The sequence below is a fragment of the Bufo bufo genome, chromosome 6, assembly GCF_905171765.1.
Source record: "Bufo bufo chromosome 6, aBufBuf1.1, whole genome shotgun sequence".
In the NCBI taxonomy this organism is placed as follows: domain Eukaryota; kingdom Metazoa; phylum Chordata; class Amphibia; order Anura; family Bufonidae; genus Bufo; species Bufo bufo.
Genome location: NC_053394.1, coordinates 370,943,054 through 370,950,345, shown reverse-complemented (window position 1 = coordinate 370,950,345; position 7,292 = coordinate 370,943,054). Strand labels below are relative to the sequence as shown.

Below are 7,292 nucleotides of genomic sequence, written 5' to 3'. Positions count from 1 at the left end.
TTATCTCTCAATTTTAAAATCAGTTTGAGGGTTTAGTGAGACTGCAGAGTGCACCTGTCTTTGTTATTTTGTTATATTGTTATATTAATTATTACATCCGCACTTGTTACCTTGTGTAGGATGTCTATTGTGGTACTTGTGGTTCGCCGTGGGCATCCTCCACCGTATGCATTTTGCTGGGGATTGCCATTAGCAACGGGCCACAAGTGCAGGATTTGCTCCCCTATATATATGCACAACTGCATGTGGGTTTGAGCACCTCCTCCTAATGCCAACCTGTCTTCTTAGTTTGTATATCTGGATTAGGAAGGGGTGCACCGAAATACCAGGTCAATGCGTGGAGTGGACAGAGCAAGCTCTTTTACCATCTCCCTGTTCGAAAAATCCATTTAATATATGGTCCCCCGATAGGGGACGTATCAGATATTAAACTGATAAGTACAGATTTGGCATTTATATTTATAAAGTGTCAGTGTATTTGTGTTTCACGGTAATTTTGTTTCACATAATAAAGTGCTTCTAGTATAACATGTTCCAAAGATTAAAGTGCCATGTGCTCATTGCTTTTTGTCAAACAAGTACACTGCTCAAAAAAATAAAGGGAACACAAAAATAACACATCCTAGATCTGAGTTAATTAAATATTCTTCTGAAATACTTTGTTCTTTACATAGTTGAATGTGCTGACAACAGAATAACACAAAAATAAAAAAATGGAAATCAAATTTTTCAACCCATGGAGGTCTGGATTTGGAGTCACACTCAAAATTAAAGTGGAAAAACACACTACAGGCTGATCCAACTTTGATGTAATGTCCTTAAAACAAGTCAAAATGAGGCTCAGTAGTGTGTGTGGCCTCCACGTGCCTGTATGACCTCCCTACAACGCCTGTGCATGCTCCTGATGAGGTGGCGGACGGTCTCCTGAGGGATCTCCTCCCAGACCTGGACTAAAGCATCTGCCAACTCCTGGACAGTCTGTGGTGCAACGTGACGTTGGTGGATAGAGCGAGACATGATGTCCCAGATGTGCTCAATTGGATTCAGGTCTGGGGAACGGGCGGGCCAGTCCATAGCATCAATGCCTTCGTCTTGCAGGAACTGCTGACACACTCCAGCCACATGTGGTCTAGCATTGTCTTGCATTAGGAGGAACCCAGGGCCAACCGCACCAGCATATGGTCTCACAAGGGGTCTGAGGATCTCATCTCTGTACCTAATGGCAGTCAGGCTACCTCTGGCGAGCACATGGAGGGCTGTGCGGCCCTCCAAAGAAATGCCACCCCACACCATTACTGACCCAATGCCAAACCGGTCATACTGGAGGATGTTGCAGGCAGCAGAACGTTCTCCACTGCGTCTCCAGACTCTGTCACGTCTGTCACATGTGCTCAGTGTGAACCTGCTTTCATCTGTGAAGAGCACAGGGCGCTAATGGCGAATTTGCCAATCTTGATGTTCTCTGGCAAATGCAAACGACCTGCACGGTGTTGGGCTGTAAGCACAACCCCCACCTGTGGACGTCGGGCCCTCATATCACCCTCATGGAGTCTGTTTCTGACCGTTTGAGCAGACACATGCACATTTGTGGCCTGCTGGAGGTCATTTTGCAGGGCTCTGGCAGTGCTCCTCCTGTTCCTCCTTGCACAAAGGTGGAGGTAGCAGTCCTGCTGCTGGGTTGTTGCCCTCCTACGGCCTCCTCCACGTCTCCTGATGTACTGGCCTGTCTCCTGGTAGCGCCTCCATGCTCTGGACACTACGCTGACAGACACAGCAAACCTTCTTGCCACAGCTCGCATTGATGTGCCATCCTGGATAAGCTGCACTACCTGAGCCACTTGTGTGGGTTGTAGACTCCGTCTCATGCTACCACTAGAGTGAAAGCACCGCCAGCATTCAAAAGTGACCAAAACATCAGCCAGGAAGCATAGGAACTGAGAAGCGGTCTGTGGTCACCACCTGCAGAACCACTCCTTTATTGGGGGTGTCTTGCTAATTGCCTATAATTTCCACCTGTTGTCTATCCCATTTGCACAACAGCATGTGAAATTGATTGTCACTCAGTGTTGCTTCCTAAGTGGACAGTTTGATTTCACAGAAGTGTGATTGACTTGGAGTTACATTCTGTTGTTTAAGTGTTCCCTTTATTTTTTTGAGCAGTGTAGTACAAATAGAGTTCACCGAGTGCCAATTTAATACATTGTTGCTCATTGATATGGTCATGTTTAAAAACTAAAATGTTACGGCTTTTCCATATTGCACTTTTGATACAACTAATAAAACACCACAAGACTCTCTCTTTTTCTTTAGTTAAAACTGCATGGATTCCATAAGATAAAAAGCTAAGGCCAGTTAAAAATTTTAAAAGTTCACCACACTCCTTCCATATGTTTTGTGCAAACTTGACTCAATATAGCAGCAATTTCTTCTTGGGCATCTTTGCATATTACTTAGCAGTCTTCTAAATTGAAATTCCCTTGTAGGTAGACAGTCATGAACAATCATTTATATGCTATCTTTATGTTCGTTGGTTAAGTAGGGCAAGTTAACTTTCTTCCAGATTTCAGCACTTTTGTTAAAAGTAAAGTTTTTAATCTGGGTCATATTTTCCCTTTTCCTTATTTCTAGCAGCAGATGTCTTGGATTCCTTAAAATTACAGCCTCAAAAGTCTCCAGCTTAAAAACACAAATAATCTTCTCCAGGATGTCATAATGGGCAGATGGAGAGATCAAGACTGGGCTTGTTAAGGGTAAAGAGATCAACTTTCTCTTCCTAAATATGTGTCCAGCAGGTAGGGGTACTCCTCTCACCACTTTGTCTCTTTGTAAGATTGCGAGCAGAGGTACAATGGACAACCTTGCTTTACTCCTGAGAGCAACTGCACCTTTTCCGTTTGAAAACCATTTACTAAAAGAGTCTTTGTATAAAAGTTGGATTTGTTTTATAAAGATGTTAGGAAAGCCCATTTTCTTTAAAACCGACCATAAAAACACATGCGACACTATCGAATGCCTTTTGAGAGTCAAGAGATAAAATAGCTATGCCTTGCTCCCTCTCTTGCTGGTAACATAGAATGTCTTTGACAATATTCAGGTGCTCACTAATGCTTCTTCCAGGCACCGCACACACTTGGTCTTTATAAATAATAGATGATAAAACCTCTTTAAAACGATTCACAAGGATTTTGGACATGATCTTATAGTCAGTGTTTAAAAGCGTGATAGATCTCCAGTTAGAAAGCTTTATCTTATCACCTTTCTTAAAAATTTGTGACACTAGTCCACTTCGCCAAGACTTCAGTTTTAAAAGCTTCTAAAAACACGTAATATAAGTCCATCTTTAAAATGTTCCAAAACTCCTTATAAAAGTCAGCAGGGAGGCCATCTGATCCAGGGGCCTTCCCAGATGTGAGGCTATGAAGAGCGATGTCAATTTCTGTTATCAGCTTTTCTTGTTCATTTTTTTATAAGATGCTGGGTAGTGCATTCAGTGAATTTTTTGTGAAACAGTCATCTATTTGCTTGTGGTTAAAAAGATCTTGATAAAAGTTAAAAGTTTCCTCCAACATACCATTGATGGTTGTTTCGCCCTCAAGCTCTGTGGTTATTTCTCGGATTTTTGTTGTCTCTTTAAAAAAGAAACAAGAGCATTTTTAGTTCTTTTCCAGAGCTCCGATTTTGGCGCCATATATTATTTATTTCCCTTTATTCTCAATATGTTGTTGGAGCCTTTCCTTTTGTTTGTTTATCAGATCTTCCATATCGACACCAATGTTTTTAAACCTGTAGAACGTCTGAAGTTGTGTATTTAGATCTTTAAAGGTCTTAGATTTTTCTTGAGCAAGCTTAACACTTTTCCAGATGAAGAAATCCTTTATTTTCTGTTTGCAGTGTTCCCACCATGTTAAAGCAGATTTAAATTGATTTAAAAAATTTTTGGAGTTGTTTGTAGAATTGCACAAAATCTGTTCTTATTGCAGTGTTGTGTAGAAGTGACGTATTGAGCCTCCAGGCTCCTCTGGCTTTGAGGAGACCGGGGATTCGCAGTTGAGTGTGTAATAGCTGATGATCTAAGAAGATGCTAGATTCAAGTGATGTGGCAATGGGAATCATCCTTTTCGTTGACAAAATAAAGTCAATGCGAGACTTGACAGATGAATTTTCCCAGGCATAACCTGGCTCAGAGGGATGTAGCTTTTTCCATGCGTCAATAAATCTGAAATCGATAAACAGGTCTTTTAGTTGTTTCTCAGTTTTATCCTTTCTGGGTCCACCAGAGCTCCTCTCTCTTCCAATTAAAGTCTCCTGCAATAACAATTTCTGTAGGCCCAGGTATATAATATTGTATCGTCTCAAGCAGATTTGACCTTTCCTCTTTTACAGGGGAGGCGTAAATATTGACCAAACGAAAGTCCACTCCAAGGTACCTAATGCTGGCCAGTAGCGCTCTCCCAGGTATTACCTCTGTGAAGGTGTTGAACTTAAAGTCCTTTGATTTAAAGAGGATGCTGATACCAGACGATTTTGTTTCTCCCATCTTCCAATCTTTTCTAAGGTAAGAATAATTCACCTCATGTGGGATTCCACATTCTTGTAGAAAGATAATGCCTGTCTTCAGAGTGGACAAATAATCAAATAAAGCAGCCCTCCTGGTAGGGCCCTTCAAGCTCCTCACATTGAGAGAGGAAATGCCTACGGTGTTGTTCATTCACCTTTTGTAGGTTCAGGCGGAAGAATCAGATTCAGACATAAAGCTGACAGATGGCATTGGGCTGTCTATGATGTCTGAGTCAATGTCCTGGATGTAGGCAGGGTTGGACAGGGAAGGCTTATCTGGAGGCACCAGAGGTCCTTGACATCCTTTTCACAGAAGAAACAGCTCCTTCTTCTCTAGCCTCTTGGTCTCCTGACTTCCTCTTACTAACGGCGTCAGTCTCCATTGCATCTTCACAAGGGATTAGACCCTCAGCCGCTGCAGAAGGAGTCTCCTCCACAATGACTCCAGATCCCCCTGGCTCCACAAGGTCGTCAAGGTTCTGTCCGACAGGGCAGTCACCCCAGCTTTCTGGAACTATGACTGGTTCAGGATTAGGAACCTGTTCTGCCTCCGGAGCAGGGGCTGGACCAGGCCTTCCCCTGGCTACAGTAGCAAAGGTTCTTTCATGCCTGCAGTCCTTGAATGCATGCCCGATTTCTCCACAAACGTTACATTTTCTTTCATTCGGGCAAGTAACAGTTGAGTGCCCCTTTTGGTAGCATTTCTTACAAATAGGTAATGCCTCTGGGCAATCTTTTTGCTTATGTCCAAATGTATAACATTTCCTACAGAAGATGGGCACCCCTTCATAGAAAAGCCTTCCTCTGTCTTTCCCTATCATGAAGGTAGATGGGGGATGATGGATACCTCCAACTCCATTTGGGTATTCTAGGAGTCTGACCACAAAGCGATATTTCCCAGTTCATGATCTTTACTCCTTTCACAAGAGTGGTATGCTTGCTTAAGAAGGAGGTAATGGCCTCTAGCAAAACAAAAGGTTTCCCCATATGATCTGTTATCACTTTTTCTTCTTCATCAAAGAGGGCAACAAAACAAAGTCCTTTGAGCTCTTCATGACAAATATTTCTCACAATGCTTTGATAGAAGGACTTGGTTGCAGAGATGTTTGTGAAAGTCAGGGTGAACCTATGGCGAGCCAATACGTCTTCCTTGCGAACCTCCAGGACACCAAACAGGATAACTCGAACCAGGTGCTTTAAGGTCATCTTTTCTTTTGCGTCTTCTTCAACGGTGATCAGGAAACTGTGACGGATTTTAGACTCGTCCAAAAAATATCTTATTGAAGTGGTTGGGATTGCAGAAAATGCCATGCTGGATATCTTCCCCCACATAGCAGCCGATGCCACCAGGCCGAGAGTACAAGAGTCCTACACGACCGCCTCTTTGGCCAGACACTTTGATCTAGCCAAAAGTCTGAGAAGCGATACCCAGTCGGCATCGACGACCAGGCCGCTGCTCCACAATGCAGAACACTTCTCAAGGCAACAGCCTACAGGCCCCAGCCACAGTCCAGGAGGTTTCTTGCTCTCACAAACCAGGGAAGAACGTGTGTCCTCCGCTCAGCAATCACCATCATGCTCCTCTTTGTGTTCGCCATCTGCATAGCACCGCCCACCCGATGCACGCCCACTTTTGGCCACGCAGGTCCTGGTGTGAAAGCATGCCAAGCAGAAAGAAAGATAGGAGGAGGGAATGGAGAAGTAGTGAAGAATAGTGAGAGAGAGGAAAAAAAAAAAGGAGGGCATTGTTGATTGTGATGTCATCCAGTGACCTGACCTTACTTGACCCCTGACCTGACCAGCCTCCTGTAACACGTGCAGTGTTCTGTCCATTGTCCAGACAAGGTAGGTGCAGCTGCTGCTTATACATAGAAAGTGATGGACTACTTTCTCGCCTCCAAGTAATCCAGTTCAGAAGATCCACAAGAGGGAGACACAGGCATACTTTACTTACTAAAGCACTGGAAAAGCAAAATGGTTACATCCAGCCAACTTGCTCCAAACATGTCAATTTCCTGGAATAACTGAGGAATGAGGATCCCATGTGCACAACGGGCCAAACACTTCATTCAGTTGATAAGCCAATTAATCCATTAGTCTTAATTGGATTTGGGGTGTGAGGAGACTGGGGCGGGTGGGTGCCGAAACAAACCTACAGCTGCTGCATTAAGAGATTGACAGACTAGATGCAGGTATGCAGCAAGCAGCACAGCACTGGGCAGAGAAAGGAAAAGCTGAAGTGCAGACTGAGGCAGGACACACACAACTTTCCAGTTGCTTGCAATCAATTTCATTCAGTTTTTTTTTTATACTGGATTAGGAAGGGTTGCACCGGTCCTGGAGGTACTGCAATACCAGGTCAATGCGTGGAGTGGACAGAGCAAGCTCTTTTTCCATCTCCCTGTTAGAAAAATCCATTTAATATATGGTCCCCAGATAGGGGACGTATCAGATATTAAACTGATAACAGATTTTTATATATTTTAAAACCTCTCAAAAGATCAAAGCTCTCATTATGTTGTTTCTTTGTTTTCTCAAAAAAACACCAAAGACTGCTTTGTACCTCATCATCGTGTTTTATTTTTAATTTTATTATATATATATATTTTTTAAACCAAATAACAAAAACCAAAACTCAAGCCTAATCGCACTTGATCAGAAACCTCCATTATTTATGCTTCCAAATCCCCTCACTATCTATACCACCACCGTATTTCTTATCCCAAAAATATTTG

The 7,292-nt window shown here is 43.0% G+C and overlaps 2 pseudogenes; both read right to left on the bottom strand.

The window, feature by feature from the left end:
* Positions 1–307: 307 nt before the first annotated feature.
* On the bottom strand, positions 308–470 carry LOC121006511 (annotated as a pseudogene).
* A 6,408-nt stretch (positions 471–6,878) lies between these two features.
* Positions 6,879–7,059, bottom strand: LOC121006489 (annotated as a pseudogene).
* Positions 7,060–7,292: the final 233 nt, after the last annotated feature.